At 45.7% G+C, this 21307-nt stretch overlaps 1 protein-coding gene across 2 annotated transcripts in view; it reads right to left on the reverse strand.

Moving 5' to 3' along the window:
* The window catches only part of SCML4 (Scm polycomb group protein like 4), a 70257-nt gene extending 49495 nt beyond the window's left edge, over positions 1-20762 (reverse strand). For both annotated transcript variants that reach the window (XM_054063117.1, XM_054063116.1), the window contains exon 1: positions 20657-20762. The gene's annotated coding sequence lies outside the window, so the exon portion shown is untranslated. The remainder of the gene's footprint in view (positions 1-20656) is intronic.
* Between the last annotated feature and the right edge of the window lie 545 nt (positions 20763-21307).

Here is a 21307-nt window from a genome sequence, read left to right on the forward strand (position 1 = left end):
GACAAGCAAATATTGCCACTGTCTGGTGATGGAGGGTGACAGCATGACATCTTCTTAGGAGAAAGGTTTTGGGCAGGCTGAAAAACATGCAGTTAAATTATGGGTTGGCCAGAGAGGCCAGAGGGACAGAAGAGGTTGTCTGACTGTCCACACCCCCTGACAAAGTCAGGGTGTTACTTCGGAAGGACTTCCCTGGGGCAGCTCCAATGACTGCCACAGTCTGTGCTTGACCCATGGCTCAGCTGCTGGAAAGCCTTGTGGCTTCGAGGCAAGTTGAGAGAACTTGATGCAATTTAAGGGCAAATTCAAGGAAGAAAATTATAGGCTACCAACAAAGGCACCTCCTCTGTTTAGACACTGTGGTACAAATAGCCTGGGAGAGTATTTTGGGAGGGAAATCAGTATACATTTGCCCTGTCCTTGTACTTTTCGCAAGGCACTGCTTTGGACAGATGAACACAGTGCAGCTCATCTGACCTGAGTCTATCACTTTCCTATTGTTAGTATAAAAATAACAGCGGGACATTGCTTAACATTTGTGACTTCTCATCACTTAATGCAGGGCCAGACATGTGGTAAACTTTCCTTGCTTGTCTCTCAGACATTGTAATCTGGAAATTTGATTTACAAGCCTGCCTTCCACATTGCCCCATCAAATCATAGAGAGGAGGCAGCAGGAAAAATCCTCTCCCCATCCTGATGCCTAGGCAAGCATTGCAGGAATCTTGTTCCTTCTGGGCAGCAGAGGTTCTGTCATGACTTCAGAGGATCCTGAGGATCACTCTGTGCACAGCAGTCTGCCCCATGGAAAGTCAGGAGTGAAAAGAAAAACACTAGATCAACACCTGTGACCTGTAGGATATTTCTAACAGCCCATGCTTTGCACTCCACTTGCCCAACATCACATGTTGGTGTATGTGCTGTATGATTAGCCGCACAGCTCACCGTGCTGGCAACTACAGCTGATAGCGGAGAGCTACAGTGCATTTCCTCCCAAGCTGAGTATTTTTGATGGACTGCAAAGATCCATTCTTAATAAAAATAAATGCCTGCAATAAATGCAGCTTTTAACCTGCGCTCCAGTAACTGCAAGGGCTGAAAGTAAAAATATCACATTAAATTTTATATGGGTAATTCCAGAGAATGATCATTTAAACTTGGTTTACACGAGGTGTCGTGCAAACCTGTGCCTGGAGTGGCACAAGGATGATGCATAGCGAAGGAACAAGCTATTCATGCTTTAAGCCAAAGGAAGTTGCAAAAGTGCAGTCGAGTAGAAAATATGCCCATTTCACGCCAGATGAAGAAGAATGACCTTCACTCCTAGTACAGCCACTGCAGAAGGACTCCAGCCCAGGAATTCCTGCCAGCACTTGCAACCCTGCCTCCAACTCTTGACTCCTTCAGAGCTTCATGTCTCCCAGATCTACCCACCCAACAGCCACAGTAGGAAAAGATACAAACTTCTTGTCAACTTGTCTGTATTTCCTTCAGCTGTTGTTCAGGAAAGCACATTCTGTGGGGGAATTTAATGTTATTAAATGGGAGAGAGGGGATACTTTTCAGCCAGTCACAGGACTATTTTCTTCTTCTCTGTGCACAGCAGGGCAGCCCTTTGGCAGTGACCACTCAGGATGGTGTCCTGCAGAGTAGGTAAGCAAAATGAGAAACGTTGCCTGATCTAAAGCAAAGCTTTATACCTGCGTGCTCCACCTGGGTAGTATTCAGGGACATGAGGTGTTACGCATCTCTTCATGACGAATACCAAAGCAGCACTGCATAGTACGTGAAAGGTGCTTAGTGAAGCAGACAGTAGGAATTTCTGCTAATAAAAGCATTGAACCAACATACCCTGCATGTCCGAATGTGACTACTTAATGACATTGTATGGAGATCATCTGTCCCACCGTTGCTGGAAGAAAGGTCAGGATAATTTTCAGCCATGGCATGAAGTTTTTCTACAGAGATTTGCAAAGCTCCACTCTTCTCTTGACTGTTGCCTTGGGGATTGAGGTGAGACAAAGCTTCTTCTCTGAAAGACTCTCTTGCCTATTTTGTCCCCAGGAAGAGAATTTGTACATAATTAATCCCCTTGAGACTGCCCAGCCAACTGTGATTAGAATGGTCGAATTTCCCAAACCAATCATTAAAGAAACAACCACCAAAAATACCTGTGGTAGTTGTGGGAACAAAAATAGGATTAACCTCACCTAATTTCAAACCTCAGTTCATCCATAACCTCAGTGCCTCCAGTCATTTCAGATGTGCTCTCTCTTACATCTTGTGTCACATCTGCCAAATATCTTCAACACCTCAAATCATCTCAGGGGACACTAGAGGACTGTTTTAGGCAACCAGATTTAGTTATAGGGAAGAATTCAATAACAGATTAAGACACATAAATCCCTACGTTCAGACCCTTACAGAATGGTGTTTCTGTGTGTGCTGGATGTCTGATCTCCCGTGGTATCCTTGGAGATGTAGTTAATGAAGTCAAAGATGCGCATTCAGCTGCCCAGATGCAGATGTACATTATTGTATGCTCAGTGGCTTAAGGGTCCACTGACCAGGCACAATATGACTATCCTGGAGGCTCTGTCACTTCCTTGTAGACACCTTTATTTAAGTGTTTTAATCCAAAGTTAATCACAGTTGGGGTTGCCTCACCTATTTTAGACCCAATATTTGGATGAGGTTAATGATGTCCTCCGTATAAACAAGTAAGTTTCTTCTGTTATAAAGTGAGTCGGCGAAAAAAGGCTTAAGTCTAGATATCTATAATGCCCGTATGAAATCCACCCTTGGCCTCTCAGGTCTACCTGCAATGGCCAGTTCTGTCTTATGCTGTATTCACCATATTTCTGGTCAATAGCACATTGCGTTGCAGAAGAAATCATTACCTTTTTGGAAGTGGAAACTCGAGCTTCACAGGTTAGAAAGACTTGAGATTCCTGGGCTTGTCCCAGACTCTCTGCAAGGTCCCGAGTAAGGAACTTCCTAACCTTTCAGTGACTCACTTCTCCCATATTTTCCACAGTATCCCCTCCAGGAGGCAGGAGGAGAATCAAACATGCAAAGTGACTTGCTTGGGACGAGGTCAGCTGATGACAGGTTCCAGGCTCCTTCTACTCCTGTCACCTATCTCCCAACCGTTGTTTCTCATGTGACATGCTGCTTCTCAAGGAAAATTGGGCCAAATATTCTAGTACCTCTCACTTGGACAAAAGAACGTGTTTCCTTTATTAGTTCCTAGAGTAGTCGAATTTTGCCAGCTATCTTATGTTTTAAACATTATCACATACGTTTAGAAAGGGCTGGAGAAAATACGGACACCTTTTCTTCTGCTTGGACCCACTCCCAAGGAGACTGATCTTTAAGTATTCCAAAGAGGTATTTTTGAATACTCCCTACACGGAGCAGTGCTACACTGGAGCCTGTGAGCATGTACAAGGAGGAGTGAATGTAGGTTTGTTCTAGGCAGTAAAAACATGGATTTCTAATGAGCTGTAATATTTTCCTAGAGCTGGGAGCCATATATCATCTTCTCCCTGCAGCACAGCAGAGATTTAACTCTTCTTGATAGAAGTGAAAGTAGCAGCAGCATCTCAAACAGCATATACCAGCATCCGTTACCTTACCCTGAAGCGATTATGTCAGCCAGAGAGACTATGGGAGACAACAGTGAGAAGATGGTGGCAAGTTTTCCTCCAGTGCCTTCATTCTGTGTTTGAGAGAATGGCAAAAAGGTGGTGTGTGTTTTTTAGTCTACTTTCCTGTAGAGTAAGTGTTCATGTATCCACAAACTCATGCTCTCTTTCACTCCCCACATGACTCCTGGACTTTCAAACATTTCAAACATACCTGAAGGGGCACGAGAGCAAAGGATGCAAGTGTTTGGAGGTGTAGTAGAAATGTGTACCAGATAGAAACGTGAGATCCTTCAGCTGTGCTTCCTCAGTTTTGGCCAACTGACTTATGAGACAGTGAGAGCAGAAGACAGAATATGAAAGCTTTGATTCTGGGAAAAGGTCATGTTAGATCAGATCCCCTCTCAGACACCAGAATCAGGCAGCTCCATGGCACAAATCTATAGAAAACCAAGCATCCTCCTCGCTTCTGCTCAGGAAACTACCTGAGGCTGTTCTTTTAATTGCTCTGTACTTTAGTTTGTCCCATTTCATGGGTACTGAAGGAGGTGCAGTAGCCAGTCTGCACATGGTTGGCACATTACTGCCTGACTATTCACATCTCAGCAAACAGCACATTTCTCTTCGCAGCTAGTTTCAGCCCTTTTTACTTGCATGTCTCCAGCTGCAAAATGTGCTGAAGGTTACACTGCAATAGCAATTGCATGGCAATTTATTAAACAATTTGCCAGAGGATTCAAATATAACTGAGTTCAAAAAAGAAAACACCTTTTTACTCTTACAAATGTGTTCCAGTGCAGGAGAAACCCAGCAAGGTTTCTGCCATGGGTGCTTTGCTGGCTGTTCCAGGCTCATGATTGGCAGCACCCTTCAGAAGGGATCCTGCAGCAGGCTTGCTCTTCAGCTGCTGAGAGCAGGTCTTGCACAGCTGCATTTGACATTTTACAGTTGCTGCATTGGGGTGGGACAGGAACAGACATCATGCAAGCAGCACCCAGTACTGTACCCTGCCCTCTTCTCCCTCTCATGGTCTGCATCCCTTAATAAAGGGGCAGAAAGCTGATAGAAAATAGCACAAGATTCTTCAATATCCAGGCAAAAAGTATTGATGGTGTCTGTTCCTCTCCTTGTTACTAAAAGCAAAAGAAAGGAAAAATTATTCCCAGTGTCATCTTACAACCTGATTTTTTTTTTTAAGTGAAATTCAGCAGCAGTGAGAGTGCTGTCCTTGAGGAGGTGTTCTTTTGAAGGATAGCACCCTGGTGACAGCAGGTAGAGCAGTAGTTGCGTGCCCCCTCTCACTCAGGTTTGCTTAATGAGCCAGAAGAACTTGAAAACCCTGGCGAGAATGGGACCCCCAGGAGCAGTTGAGGCCAGCCTTGCCTCCTGCTCTTACCTTTCTTCATTTGGCCTGACAGTTTTGTTGCAGACAAGTAGCCTGTAGCTGGGAATTGAGCAAATGAAACTTTACAGACAGTGAGTGAACATGGGCAGAGCACCAAAGAAAAGATGTGAAAAAATGGATGTGATGATACCATGTGAGTGGCAAGGGTCACTCTTCTGAAGTGATCAGGCCAAATGTGCACTAAAAAAGGAGAAAACAATAGCAATTCCTTCCTTCTCTCTCTTATGTGGAACTAGTAGCACCACTTCTGATACTGCATAGAAATAAGAAATAAACCAGTGCCTGGACTCAGTCTCCCATGTTGACGAGCTGCAGGAGAGGGAGGAGATCCTTTTGCAGGTCTTTGCCTTAGACTGTGGTTTGCCAAGTTTTCTGCCTCAGCATCTGGGTATGCAAAGCTGCCATTTTAGTTTGCTAAAAAAAAAGCCTCTTAAAATCCCCTGTCCTGAAATCCTAAGAGTCGTAAAATGTAGGGGACTGCTGGTCCAGGAGCGGTGCAGAACTCCCTCTGCAAGCTTGGAGGTGCAGGATGGAGAGCTGAGGCTGAGGGTTGAGTAGTATAAATTAGGTATTTATTATACAAGTAGCTACTCCCGCAGACTTGCAATCTCAGGATTACGGTTTGCCAAGCCTTCCTAGCAGCTTAATTCTAATTCACATCCTCGCCTTCCCCACCTCATCAGAGAGCCCTCTCCTCCATGCCGACAGGCTGCAAAATTTTTGAAGGCGGTATATCTTCTCCCCTGTTGCCTGCAAAGGCTGTTAACATTCCCTCTGCTCAGCAGGCTGATGGCGTGCTGCTGCCTACACCAGCATCCCTCCACATGTGTGTAACATACACCTCTGGGAGGTGTAGTGGAGGGCTGCTACCTTTTCAGGCTGCCACCAGCTGAAGATACTTCCTGCGGATCCTCCACCTGACTCCCGGTTGCCCTGCCTCTGGCCATCTGCAGTTCAGGACCAAGTTGAGTTTTCCAGGGACTAGGAGGATTGTAATACAGAGCACATCCCTCTTTCCTCCCTGAACTACCAGGGAGGAAATATCTTCCAACACCAAGATCCTCCAGCCTCAGTTCCCCCAGGTCAAACCCTGAGTGCTGGAGATGTAAATATGCTCAGGATGTATACTATTGATTAGACGACACTGAAACAAATCTTTCCTTAAATACATGAATGTTTGTAGCCGTCATAGGGCTTCAGCTCATAAAACTGAGGCTGAGTGATTCTGAACCAGCAATTAAATTTAAATTGGGCTTTGTATTGTAGCAGGTCCAGTTTCATGCATTCGGCCAAGCAATTGCTAGTTCAGTCGCCCTTGTTTCTGATCACACAGTTCGCCAGTGTGATTTACTGGTTGCTTTCCAGAAGTCCCCTCCTGCCATTACCTTTGTTACCAGGGAACTTGCACAGTTAACAAGCTAACCCTCCTTGAACTACAGGCACACAAAGCAATACCTTATTTATCTACAGCCTTCAGACCAAGGAAGAAAGCACCATCTTCTCTTTTGAATGCAGTTACTTTCTTTCTCATCTTCTGTTTCTCACGCAGAAGCCAGATGCTTTCATCACCCATAAACCACAGATCCTTTCTCGTCTCTGTTACATTTTCAGGCACAAAGATTTGGAACAAATGAATGTGAAATGAGCAACATTTATATTACGGTCATTTCAGTTCTCCAGTTGAGTTGGTAATTGGCTGATTCATACTTTTTCCTTCTTGCTTGTATGGCAATATTCTGGCCTCTTCTTTTATAACTGCTTGCCTTCCCCTCTTCCCCTCCCCATTTTCCATAGTTTTTACATTTATGGGGCATTTTCAACCAGTGTCTGCCATGAATGGGTAAGCTTCACAAAGCTCCTAGCTCGCTTCAAAGAAGGATCCAAATATCTAGATGATTTTCCTGAACTGCTTCCAGAACTGTTTTCTTGAACCAGCTATGTATTGCCCTTCCTGCAGGAAAACAAGAGTTTGACGTTTATATGTAGCAGGAAGAAGGATCAGATACTTACTCAGAGAAAGTCAAAGTATTCAAGTTAGATGATGGGAGGTGGGCAGGGAGAAGAGACAATGTACCCACACACGGTGTTTTTCTAGATGTACATGCCCTCTCACCTCTTGGGTGCATTTGGGACAGGACAAGTTGAGGAGAGATTTCATATACCTTGCAGTGGAGACAATGGAGGAGAGCAAATATAAATAGATAGAAGAGAGAAAGTCTCACCAGTGTGATCCAGACAAGCAGATATGCAAGGATTCAGGATGCTTATGCCACTTCCCTGTGGCACACTGCAATGAGAGCTGGCTGGGGATTTTTGAAAACCACAATGTATAGAAATTCTTCTTTCTTACATCAACGTTTTGAGGTAAAGAGCAAAGCGCAACAAAAATTTTGTTGGAAAGCAGCAAAAGAGTCTGCATGAGGGAAAAAGAACTAGAAAGCAACAGAACAAAAAAAAAAAAAACTAGAAAGCAGACTTGCCGCAGCCCTGCTCACTTGCAGCCTGGCCACTCCCCAGCCCATGGGATCATGAAACTTTGGTCCCCATCATATTCAGGACCAAGCCAGAGTCTGTCTAACTACAGCTATACTACTAAATAAAAGACAAGCAGTACTAATGCTTATCTCCAGGGCTTAAGGGCACAGCATAACTTGCATCCACATAGCTAAGGTTGGTCCTTGGACTGCAGATTTGTCTTGAGAGTGTTGGATGAGGCAGCCTGGATGAAAGCCAGGAAAGGTGTTAACATTAAACAGAGTGGAGAAGGTTGAGACCTCTCCCTCTTCTCTGTTCATGAGAGGAGGTACTCTGTTAGGAAGAGATGGCCTCTCAGTGTCAGACTGTTACCTAATGTGAGGTCCTATCCTCTCATTATTTGCTGCCACGGCTCTCCTATGTTGTGTGCGTTCATCACCGAGCAACCCCATCCCAACCTTATGTACTGGATATAAAGGCATTGGCTCACTGACTTTCTCCTATGCACAAGGAAATTACTATGATTTACACCCAATGCAGGATGAAAATGGACTTTCCACCCCCAAAACACTGGTAGGACATCAATCTGCTTCCCACCAATCCTGCCGATGGCGCCCCAGCCTTCCCCCAACACCTGCTAGTCTGGAGCTAATCTGGGTTGTACAACCTGGGCCGATCCCTGAAAACATCTGAAACTCACAAAAAGAGTCACTAGCACAGAAACAGGAGTCGAGTTGAAAAACTCCGTCTTCCCCAGGTCCAGTGGACCTCCAGCAGTTTAATAAGAAACACGAGTGAACTTCATAGTGGAAAAGAGAGAGAAAATTGTCATGATGAGCCGCTTGGGGTGGTCTGGATTTTTTTTGCTGCAATTTATTGCCTTCTAAGTGTTTAATTATGGCTTACATACTATCATCCTCAGCTACATTGCCAAGTAAATAAGTTTTTAACACAGAGACAGCCCCTGTCCTGGGTACAACCACAGTCATTCCCATCTTTCTTGAGCCCACAATATAGAATAAAACTTCTGTGCTTCCTTCCGTGTTAAATTATGTCTGCTGCATGAAATCACCAGGGCTGGGGAAAGAGCTGGGACAGGCCCCTTTCCAATAAAAATGTGCTTTCCAGGCAGTCTGAGCGCTGAAGAAGCAGTCCACTGCTTCTCTTATTGCACACAAATGATACCACAGCAGCATGCTTGGGTGCCTGAGGGGGCTCAGCAGCCGTGTCTGGTCCCCCTGCTCCCACATCACCCGCTGCCTCTCTTTCTGTCACCAGTAATATCCAGCCACTGACTCTGGGATGATTTGTCTCCAACACCAACACACTTTGCTGGATCGTGTGTACCAGCTGATATCCCTGCCACAAATATCTGTCCCAGGAAATAAATTAACCCCTCTAAAACTGAAGAAGTTATATCACAAAAGTCAATAGGGAAATATCTTTTCTTAGATAAAGGGCAGGAATTTCACACATTTCTCACATAAAGTTATCCTTATCCCTTAGGGACCTGCTGCACTTTTATATTACATTTTGAGAAATAATACTTATAAAAGATTCATCCATTTCTGGCATAAACTGAAGTAGCTCTTATGTTTCTGTCTTTGGAGACTTCAGGGACCACAGCATCTGCAAAACTTTTGACTTTTGCAAAATTGTACTGATTAAATGTCTGCTTTTGCTGATTTTCAAATAAAAATATCTCAGACGAAAGGTCCCATTGAATGAATTTTCAGTTGGTTTGTGTTTGCAGGTGCCAGTCAGTAGAAAACACATTTCCAGGCCAGCTCCCGGGGCAATTAACAGAAAGTTTTCAGGCATGTTACAGAAACTAATCCCAAAGCCTGGCCCTCATGTAATTTCTACAGTAATTTGGGAGAGCAACACGAGCAGTAGTGGAAGGCATATGCACTCTTGCGGTCCAGCTTAAGCCTCCAAAACCACGCTCTGTGGGACCACGGAAGAGCTTATATTGCATACTCACTCCCTGCACACAGTGATTTTTCCCCCAGTACACTGAATTGTTTACTGGTTCTCAAGATGTCATTATTTGCTTTTTTTTATGTCTATATCATAAGATTGGCAAGAGGTGTCCAGCCCAGACCGGCAATGTCTTCCACTCCTGGCTATATTTCTTCTAACTAATTGGGACAACAATTAGAGTAGCAAAGACAGCAATTTGAGTAGCAAAGACAACATCACAGCTCCATGGAAATACCTGGGGCTGCTGAGAAAGAAGTGTCTCCTTGCACAGACTGAGGCACGCAGCAGCCTGAGCCTGACAACAACCACTCATTATGTCATATGCTGATGTAGCACAGAGGGTTTCATGCTCGGTGGTACTGAGGGCTCCAGGAATCACTCGGTGGCTGAGGATTGTCCCAGTACATGAATCACTAGCAAAGAAACACACATCCATGCCTGCTGGCACACCAGTCTTTTGCTCAGAAAGGGAGATCTCCACCATTTGCTGAGCACAGTGGGCACTTGGTGAGAAGCTCTCAGGGTGCCTGCATGAGCCCTGGTCAGGAAGGTGGTCTGTTCTGCTCCTCAGTCCCACAAATCTCCCTAACCCAGAAGCTTTCATAAGCGCCTCCAGGTCCTAGGCATATCTATCCCTGCAGAATCATTTCAAAGTTGTTCAATAAAACATTTCAGCTTTTAATCCCTTTCTTCTGCCAGAGAGAAAGCAGAAGTGATTATGAGAGAGACAGACAAAATATCAGCAGGTCACAGTTCACTCTGCCTGCCTTGTGTAGGGAATGAGGAGATTGGATGGAGGTAAGACATCCTTTTTTGGTTTGTGTGTGTGACCACATCACTCTGGGATATGTTATCACCTCTTTGAGGCAGTGCATAGTTTGAGAAAATTAGTATGTATCTCTTTGTGAAATCTCTGTGAAATTGCAAAGGAAAGTAAACCTTAGATTGACATGGTCCTTGTATTTCTCTTGGAAATTCAAAACACTCTCTAAATGCCCCTGGACCAAGTGTGTTTCAGCTACCTACATTAGAACAGCCGAAGTGCCCTACTGCAAACTTTTCCTTCTGCATCTTAAAGCCCAAAGTCAGATTTAATCTCTTATGTTTTAATTCATACAGGATCAAATACCATCAATGTCATTACTATGCCTCAAATTCTTTGAAGCCATTTTCCCCATTTGGAGTTTATGCTATTTCCCCCTACAAGCTTTCTTAGCTCCTTTATCATCTCTGAGAACAGATGATTTTAACATACTTCATTCAGAGAGATCTTCCATGCCTGCAAGGAGCCTGTGAGGGGCCGTGGCATGGTGCCATCCAAATCGCACAAGGAATGGAGCCCCCTGAATATCTGGAGGGATTTCAGACTTTATTTATTTCATTTTCCTTCTGCTTTCCTCTAGTTTTGTGTTCCTTTAAGGAACACACTTTCCTGGCCCTCCCAGCATATCATTTCTCTCCTGATGCTTTAACTCCCCTACATCGACCAGCCCCAGCTGCCCTCTCTAGCAATCATCAGGCAGCGGGACCATAGCGTCAAGCTTTTTACTGTCCCAAAATTAGCATAAGAAACTGACACATGGACTGTGACTGTAGGCAAATGTGACCTTTTCAGAGGCTTATTTATTCAGTCGCTATTTATTTCTCTGTTGCCAGGAAAAAAAACAATAAATAAAAAAGCAGTGCATTCTCTCCCAGATTTACTAACAATAATCATCAAAATGCCTCTGACCAGTAACACTTTTTAATTGAACAGTGATTAAGGCTGCAGTCGCAGCCTGGGACACAGACTGAGCACACAGCAAACCATCATTTCCAGTTCCAGTTCCTCTGCACTTCCACTTAGCTGTTAAAGTGCCAGACACCAGTGTCCCATGGTTATACACGTATCCATGTGCTGGCGCTAATGGCAGAAATAACTCAGGGACAGGCATGGCCATGGCCTATATGTCATGTGTTTCTATAATCTCACATGATTTTTGGGAGAAAAGGCTTGTGTGATCTCCTAAAGCACACAGGCAGGCATGTATGGCAATTTTTGCTTGCTCTGGCAAGCTTTCCCCCTCTTTGGCCCTGGGGACCTTTTCTCTTGGCACAGCCTCCCACCTCGCTTGCTGCCAGCTGCACTCACAGAGCTGCTCCCTGGTCCCTGAGGGCACTTGAGAAGGGCTGGAGCCTCACCTCATTCCCCTCCCAGCTCCCTGCCTGCTCTGACACTTTCACTCAGGCAGGATGATGGGGGTCCTTTGTGCTCATCAACCCTTCCCATATGTCCCTGTGCATGAGACCTCTGTATCTGCAGAGCTAAATATTAATGAGTTAGGGAGAGCTCCCCAACTTCCAAATTAATTAGAATAAATCACTCACCAGAAGCCTCAATCAGTCCTGCTCTCCCCATTTCACAGAGGCGGATGTTCCTGCACGCCTCCCTCCAGACCACATTCCTCAGGCACCCTTTGTTTTCTCCTCAGCACGGGCAGCCTCCTGCCTACCTGGGTAAATAAATACCTGCATCATAGTATCATTTAGGTTGAAAAAGACCTTTAAGATCATCGAGTCCAACCATAAGCATAACACTTCCATGTCCACCACTAGACATCAGCCCTTCCCTGGGCTGAATCTCTTGCTCCACGTGATCTAAGCTGACAGAGAGAAAAAAGCAATCCCATGAGCAACAAAACACATTAATGTGTGTTCAATAAACATAATAAAGAGCAACAAGTGGTAAATATCCCTGGACTATTGAATCCGTGAGGTGCCTCCTGAGCAACATGGCAGCAGTGCCACGTGCACATCCATGAGGGTCAAGATGCCCCCAAAGTTTGTCCTCTTACCACAAGGTTTTCTTTGTTCACCTGCCTGGCTTCTATCTCCTCTGATAAAGAAGGAAAAGAAGATGCTCAGTGCTGCACAGGGCTTTGTGGCTGAGTGGGGAGAACAGCATGGCCAGAAAGGCGGGAGCATCTTTTCCTGCAGCTGAGACAGCCAAGGGAACAGCAGCCACAGCCAAGGTTTGACTGCTCAGTCCCAGTCCCCATCCTAGCCCTTGCCAGCAAGACAAGAGTGAGGCCTACCGCCTGCCTGCTCCCCAGGGCAACACATGCATACATGCAAGTGGATCACAGGTCCCTGGGAGACAATCTGGACCAAAGGAGCTGTAGAAAAGGCAAGTTTGTTTTAAAACATGTCATTGAGAAACATCATGTCTCACCTCACCGAGACTTGCAGATTTTCAGTTTCAACAACATGGGCTCCCTCTGACATTTATTGCAAAACTTGGTCAAAGGCACTGTGCCTTTAGAGAAGCCCTGGTGCCTGGCCCAAAATCAGGCATGCAATTGCAAATGGATAAAGAAAATAATAACTGCTCTCAGTTCAGCCGCCCTAGGGAGCAGGTAGGGCTGAATGGCAGGTCAGTAACAAAAAGGCTCTTACCCCCAGGCACCCAACTTCTGCAGACTCTTCTTGCCCAGGTAGTGCAAATGACTGTGAGCTGAGCTGGGGGCCAGCACAGCAGCACTTGCACCCATCACTGCCTTTTTCCCAGATGGGAGAGCCAAAAAATAGACATGCAGAGGGGGTGCAAAGCTGGTTTCCCCCCAGAGCACACCTTGCCCACGTCTGCAGTCTCCACAGTGAGACAGTCAGCCCCACTGACCCCCGGGGGCTCCTGAGAGCCAGCAGCAAAGCTCCCAGTGTTGCAAGGCGGATGTCCTTTTTTGGGGAAAGGAGACGTAATACATCACGTGCATGGGTAGAACCTAGTGATGGTGCTCACTGACCCACATGAATGTGTCCTCCCAGGTGAGAGATTAAAAGATTAAATGGCAGGAGAAACAAGCCTGACAAAACCAGAGAGGTGACTGTAATTCCTCCTGGCACTGGGGCACACAGCAGGGTCTTCTGGTAGAAAGTGAGGAACACCTTACCCAGACACACCAGGAGCTTATGATCTTCCCCCACTTCCACATGGAACAGTGGTTCATCAAGGACTCAGCCCTGGAAAACTTTCCTTCCCTGTGTCCCGCTGAAGCCTGAGTGACTGCAGCCACCTCCAAGTGTGTGCCAGCTCAGGCAGTACACAGCAACCTACACGAGCAGCACCCTCCCTTCCCATATTTTAAGGAAAACTGATTGATTATCTGCACCAGAGCAGTGTTTTAGATTGCTAGGCACCCTTTTGAATGACTAAACGGCAGTGACTAATATGTATTTACATACATTATGGTCTGTTCTCCCATTGGAAGGCGATTTGTGTAGATAACTTCCATTAATGTTAAAGGAAGTCACTCACATAAATCCTTGCACGTTAATGGCCGACTAGCCTGCTCTGTGTAGTATTTCGTGTTGCTGCATTTAGTGAGCGCAATATAAATGTGGCAGACTTAATATGCAAATAAATTCAAGTATTTACTGAGCCATAAGAGACAGCTACTAGGCACATCTCTCATTCATCGTTTATAGGGAAATAGATGGAGGCTGTCAGATGAAATCGGGAGATAAATGCTATAAATATTTTTTTAAGGTAACAGGGGAAAGGGTACTGAGTCTCCATATGTACATAAATAATGATCATGAACAGTTTCTTGAAGACATCCTCTCTTCTATTTATTGTTACTCTGTGTGTGTGTCAACTACAGACCTGCACTAAACCTCTATTCATGTTGCTTTTCCCTGCTGGTGGCAGTGGAGTCCCTCCTGTCCCTTGGGGACATAGCAGGGCCCTGCACTGTCCCTGCTCTCTCACTCACCTCCTCCTTAGCAGATGCCCAGCTGCAGGAAGGGAACACACTCACCTTGGAAAGATGGGTCACCCGCTGCAAGCCTCTTTTCTTGGCACCCTTCCCCTAAAGGCAACTGGTACAGAAAAGAGGAGGGAGACCTTTTGCACAGATTCTTCTCATGGATGCTCTTTTGAGGATCTGCATCTGGTATTTGCAAGATAGAGCCCTCTCCAATTCTGTTCTTTTCCAAGGCAGAAGACTGATACCTTCTATGGCCTGAGGTCTTTCCAGCATCCTGGGCTGCTGTGTCTGTCCAAGCTTGAGGGAACAACGGTAAGGCTGTGCAAAGCAAGGTGCAAGCCACAACAGAGTGGCCAGCACCACCACCACCATGCTTGCCTGGCTGCCCAGTGGATCAGCCCAGGGTGCCCAGGCACAGCAGCAGCTCAGCCCCCAACAAAAATGATAGCAGAGGAAAAAAATACCATGCATCTGTCCTTAATGTGGGGTCCCTTCTTGTAACACTGCCCTTTGGGTTTGTCCTCAGGTAAGACCTCAAAACTCCACTTTCCCCTGTTCAGTGACTACCTTTCCTTTTGAAATCTCTTCTGTTCAAATACTATTTCTGGCCAGGTTTGAAGTCCCCTCCCAAACCTTTGCTCTCTTCAGTGAGACACTTCTCACCCCACAGTGCCTGAAGGTGCAGATGGCTGCAAATCTCCAATAGTATACTTTGGAAAGCAGATCACTTTACACATCAGCTCTATAAAACAAAGCCCACAATCCCAAACCTCCTTGTGCTCATTTTGACATTGCTGTGTCCCCCCACTCTCTCTCCAGGACAGCCACCACTGCCCCTTGCAGGGTGCCATGCTGGCCCCGTGGCTCAGGAGTGCCCACTCTGCCCCAAATCTGGGCTGCACTCTGGGGCCAGGGAGCCGCAGGAGGCCCTCTGGGAGCATGAGGGCACCCAAGAGATTGATTTTGTGGCAAGGGTACAGGAGATGGCAAAGGGAACACCCAGCAAATGGGACTGGCAGTGGTCCCTTGCTCCCACCTTTCTTTTCCCCTGCCTTGATAGACTTGCAGTGCTTGAGTGACACACTCCCTGGGACTTTATAGAGTGCCTAAACATTTGCTGGAGCTTCTTGGGGTGACAATGAGCATAATTCTCTATAAATGTGCCTGTGTCCCAAGATATGGTCTTGAATTAAAAACTTATCTGTCTGTAGTGCCCTCTATGGCAGTCAGGCAGGAAGAAACCACTGGGGACCAGTGCTGCTTAGACACTTTTAGGTCACTAAGGATGACTTCTGCATCACAGGGATGTGGCACCTTCCTCCTGCCAGCAGAAGGAAACTAACGCACAAGAGACCCTTGCACAGACAGCTGCCTGCAAGCCAGTCTGCTCAACTCAGTACATCCCAAGATGGCATCTTCCTCTGTGAAGTTGTTTTGGGGAAGACTTTCCTTGTAAGAAATGCTTATTGCAGTCCTCAGGAAGCTCTGTCAGCAGTGGGGAAACTGGTTCCTGGTAGTCTATCCTGCAAGGCTTGGAGTGTGGGAATAGCATGTTCTCACATGCCATTCAATCTAAATAAGTTTTGAGAGCAAAAGCACTCACAATTAGTTCCTATATTGAAATCTCAGGTGCATGACACCTGCAGGAAGACAGTGTGAAAGAAGAAAGCATCTCGTACGTTCCCTACACCTCCCATCAAGTGAAACACACCACAGTTTGTGATATGTCCTTCACACCACTGAAACACAGAGGAAGTGTGGAGAGATGGAGGCAAGCATTAGCAAAAGGTATTTACACAACAGAAAGGTAGAGCAGCCCTTGATGTCCAGTCCCTCATCAAAAGGCACGTGCACACATGCTGCCCATATCCAAGGAGCATTACAAAGACAAATATAGGTGTTTTTTTACATATTACTTCTGCTACCTGGGATCACAGAAGATGTTGTGAGGAGTCGTCTACTGCTGCACATTCTGCAGGATGAACACTTTGCAGCTCTCCCCGGGAACACAAGGCTTGCACAGGTGCTAGGCAGAGCTCCGGCAGCCGACCTGCCACTGCTCCTGGGCACCCTGTGCGGAGGAGAGAGCTGGCATACAGGGCTGGGCACTGCTTCAGAATCAGAGCCAGTTCCAGATATGGAGAAAAACATGTATTTACTGGCATGCATTAGGGGTAGAGCTGCAGATGGCCTTAGCCAGCTACCCGTCTCCCTAGCTGAGACCCAGAAGCTGCAGCATGGTGGCAGGATGATGGGCAGTGCCACACACCACAGCAGAGTTAATGGAGGAGTGAGACCTTGGGCTTTTCCCTCCTGCCCCCAGCCAGAGCAGGGGAGTGCGGGCACCCAGGATCCATGCACGCCACGATGCGGGTAGGAGAAGACCCTCTGTGCGGAGTATGGAAACCAAAGCACCGAGACCGATGTAGGACACAACCCTGAGTGCTCAATTTTGGTCACACCTGTCATAAACCAAGAAAATGCCAGGGAATACTCCTGGGAGTCCCACACATATAAGTATTTGAAGCAACAAGAGCAACAGCTGGCCCCTGTGAAAGCTTTTGTTAGTTTGACATTTCAAATTCCAAGCACGTCAGCATCCACTCACGTGCCAGGTAAGAGAAGCGGGAAACCAGGTGCATATTCCTGGCCCCACTACTGATGGTGACAGAAAGAAAATCCTGTCCTTTACATCCCACATCCAAACTAAACAGAGCAACAAACTCAAACAGGCAGAGAGCAAAAGGCTACCATTTATAGCACCATTTCTCCTGCATGATGAGAAGCACCTTTAAAGATGGGGTCAGGATAAACTGCAGGGCAACAGCAAACTGTTCAATTCAAGAGGAATTATTCATCCTTCAGCGGAACATAATTACACATCCAGAGTCTCTCTGGGCAATTCTTTATTCGGGCCGAATTTACACTTGTTCCTAAAGGGAGCAGTCAATATTAATGAATGACTTAGAGGTTCAACATCTTTATAAAGCTTTATTAAAAAAAAAAGAACATCAGAAGTTTAGATCTTTAGTTAGCAGATCTTAACTCCACCTTCACTGCACCTTACCTTTTCTTTTGTCAATTCCTTCATTCTCATCAATAGGAAAACTCAATGCAAAGATGCTAGCTTAGATTATAAATTATTCTCAAATTTATTAGTCAATAGCAAATTGAGTAAGTACCTTTAATGCACCCATATATCAAGATTTTGTTTGGCAGAGCAGTGTCTAATCCCCTGACTCACAATTTTGAAGGAGTTGTGGTTTTTTTAATATACAGCAAAATAAAGACAAAATTTTGCATCCTTTGCACAGGAAACCAGTTCCTCATGAACTTGTTATGACAGAATTAATACATGTAATTCATTTTTCCCTTTAAGGTGAGTCTGGAATATTTTTCTCCTCATAAATAAAACAATTATTGTTTATTCACACAGCAGGGAGCCTGCTGGTGACTGTCCCCTGTTAAATACTGTAGCTGCTCTTAATGGTCAGCTAGAGAACTCAGCTAGGAGTGTTTTATGTAAATAGGGCTGACTCCTCCTTTGCACCATTTTAAAGCTGTAGGGAGAGAAGTAGCACAGGATTTTAGGGAACTGGGGTATTTTTTTCTCATTGTTATGATTTTCTTCTGAAAAAACACCACAATGCCACTGAGTATACTTTGTGAAAGTGAAATAAAAACCCCTGAAGATAACAGGGCTTTGCTGACTTCAATGTTATCAAATACAAACATTTTGCTTCATTCAATTTTTAACAGAAATCATTGCTGTCCTTATTCTCACAAACTATTTCCTGAAGGTCTGCGCCTTACCTGAACCATGCTTTTATGCCTTGTATTTATTTTCCAGGCTTGCATTGGTTTCCTGCCATCCGCAGGAGGTGAGCATGCCTCAATCTCAAGTTTGAAGTACCCTGGATGTTTTCAAACTGAAGCTGTGAATAGCCTTGTTGACATGAGTTCAGTCTGCAGCATGACAGGAGACCCTGGGTTCCTCTGGTCAGAGCCCGACAAGGAGTGGTGATGCTGCTCTTGTGGGGTTCAGGTCAGCTCCCACCAGAGCCGGGTGCTGGCAGAGCCTGCGAGGATGCTGACAGGCATTGGCATGTCCAGGAACGATTATGGTGGGTACATCCCCACTGAGGGCAGTCCGTGTCCCAGCAGAAAGCTCCTCACTTGCCTGCCTCATCCCATTGCGCTGCTTGCCTGTTTCCTGTTCCCAGGCTGTGAACAACCAGTTTTCCCACACCCCGCTTATTTGTCTCGCCCTGCAAACTGTGCCCTCTCTTGCTTTTTTCCTTTTCTTCTAATGTTCCCTCAAATTCAAGGGAGGGAAGGCATTGGGAAGACATCTCTGTAAGATCACATCTCAGCTTCATGAAGCTCAGGGTGTCACTCACATACCGTGATGGGGTGTACTACGGAATTTCTCTTTTCTTTTTTTTTATATATGTATCAAAAATGAAATTTTTGTGTCAAGCACAAAGCTAAGGGAATGGCTGAGCGGAAAGCATCCTACTGCAATTTCTTCTTTCTAGTTACTGTAGCTACCATCAAGCACCCATAGAGTCATGTGTTCCCAGCAGGCGAAAAACCTCAGGGCAAGGCCCAAGAAGAGCATTGCCTCTTTCTACCCGCTCTTTTCCACAAAACACGAGAAAGTACACAAGTTAAATATTTCAATAAAAAACATAACAGAAATATCAGAGTTACTACCCTACATCAACAAAGCATTTCTCAAGGTAAAGCCTCTGCAGAGTTTCTGAGCTAATTCAGCACATGCACTTTTTCTGTTAGTTTTTTTCCTGTCTCGCTCCCACACTCCATCATTAAAAACCTCTTGCCTCTGCCAGTCTTTTGAATCTGAGGAACATGTACATTGGCTGAATAACTTTTATGACGGGGCAGTGGGGCTCTGCCTTATCAGGAAAATCAGTGTGACCTCTGAATTAAAATAAAAAGTCACCTGCAGCTGGAGAGGACTGGGAAACACCTCATTTAAATAAGATCACAAAACTGAATTTGCAGATCTCCGAGTTATATCCTCAGCTGATGTCAGGTGAGGCTGGAGACAAGGAAGATGTGGTGATACACACTACCGGCCGACAGAGACTGGTGTGTTTCTCTGGACTGGGGACTGGCAGCACAGCACGGTGGAGGATGCCGCAAGTACTTCTCTGGCACAAAGACACTTTTTAGACTCCAGTCCTGCTCTCGCAAATAACAGTATCCCCCCTCTTTCTAAGTATTTGCTACTTAACACACATTTATGTGCTTTACATCTCCCATTGTGCACTTTTTCAGCTTGAAAAGCCCTTGGTGTAACCTTGAGCAAAATGTCTTCAGAATTCTTTTGAAATAAACCTAGGATCAAATAGAAATCCTCTTCACGCAGAGAATTCAAACAACTTTCCTTCTGCAGCTCACCGGATTAACTTTATATTTATTCCTGCCACAAGCCTCGCATGCACCAATACCAAAAACAACTTCTCTCTGCTGGATCACTGTCGCTAGCTGATCTCGAGGCAAAGAAACCAATGCTCACAGCCACTCACCAACTATGGAAAGGAAAACAGCATCCAGATCTCAAAGACTGAGCTACTCACTAAACCATACCAGGCTTTACCCTCTATCAGCAATTGGAGAGCTGCAGACTGGGGTAGTGGTGGAGTCTTGGGGAGTGAGGGAGGGACCAGCGTGACTAGCCAGGCACACTCACACATTTCATCTCCATGCTCTGTCCTCTCTCAAAGTTACCCTTAAAACACCTCAAAAGACATACATAAACAACTCTGCTAAAGTATGCTCCTTGGCGACCCTCACAAGCTAGATGCCTGTTAGTCTTGCAAGAAAAACCCAGCATATGAAGAGTATTGCTCTCTGCAGTTTTCAGTTAGGGATAAAAATTCAACTTAACACCTAGATTGAAGATATGAGGAGATGACAATTAAACGCATTGCTCTATGAACTATCCTAAACCCCAAAATCTGTGATATAAATACTGCCTGCTACATACATTGCAAAACAAGTTGCTTTTAAAATAGAAGAGATATTTACCTGGCAGTAAAAGAAAAACCCGCTTAGCTTCAGGTTTGGAAAAACCCGAAGCCACCCTGAATGCAGAGTGCTCTGTAGTCAGAAGTCTTCATCAACTAGTGCGCGCACACACACACAGACACACACGCTCCCACCACCGCGCAGCACCAGCCGACAGCAGACACCGATCTGCTGCCCCTCTCTTCGCACAAACTGCTCCCGGGGCTAAGTAAGGGTGTGCTTTGGTGAAGAGAGTCTCCAACTGAGGAGCTGTAAAGTTACCATACAGACAAGCAGAACAAGAATTGCTCCAACACGGCTCAACCACAAACAGGCAGAGAAGAAGAAGCATGCTTTCCCCTTACCTATTGCTTAGGTTAAAACACTGAGCAGTGCCTTTAGAGAGCCCGGGCACTGGGACCCAAAGGGCAGAGGACTTTCAGCACAGTCACACAGACCTCAGCAAAAGCCATCTTCCCCCTGTCTCTTAGCACAGTGTAAGTCTCCAGCAGCTCAGCTCTCCAGCTGCAAACATCTCATTAGACTAATGCATTCAGCACAGGCAGAAAACTCGATTTACCATAGCTACAGCAATGAATTTCCATTAAGATGACAGCTTCAACCACATCATGTCCGGAAAAGCAGCCAACCACTGCCTTTTAAAGAACACACACATTTTACACGCAGAAAATGAGGCCTGCGCATCGGGTTTCCTTTCTCTCCGCAGCTATACTGAGAAAAAAAAGCCGCTTCTTTTTATTTCGGAAACTCCGCAAGCTGAGAGGTAAAGGCATTTGGACCCTTCCCCCTCACCCCCTCCCCCTTTCTGCCAAATAGTAGTATCTTTTGCAATAACGTGCATTGGGCTTCGATGAGCAGAGGGGGTGTTTGCAACATTTCTGGTTTCACTACCCCTCCTCCGTTGCCATGGAAACCGGAGTGTAGCATCAGCCCTTTGTCCCACTCCTGCAGCAGCCTGGCCCGATGCTGAGCTTGTGTGATGCCATGGATGGGAA

This window comes from Cuculus canorus, chromosome 3 (assembly GCF_017976375.1).
Source record: "Cuculus canorus isolate bCucCan1 chromosome 3, bCucCan1.pri, whole genome shotgun sequence".
In the NCBI taxonomy this organism is placed as follows: Eukaryota; Metazoa; Chordata; class Aves; order Cuculiformes; family Cuculidae; genus Cuculus; species Cuculus canorus.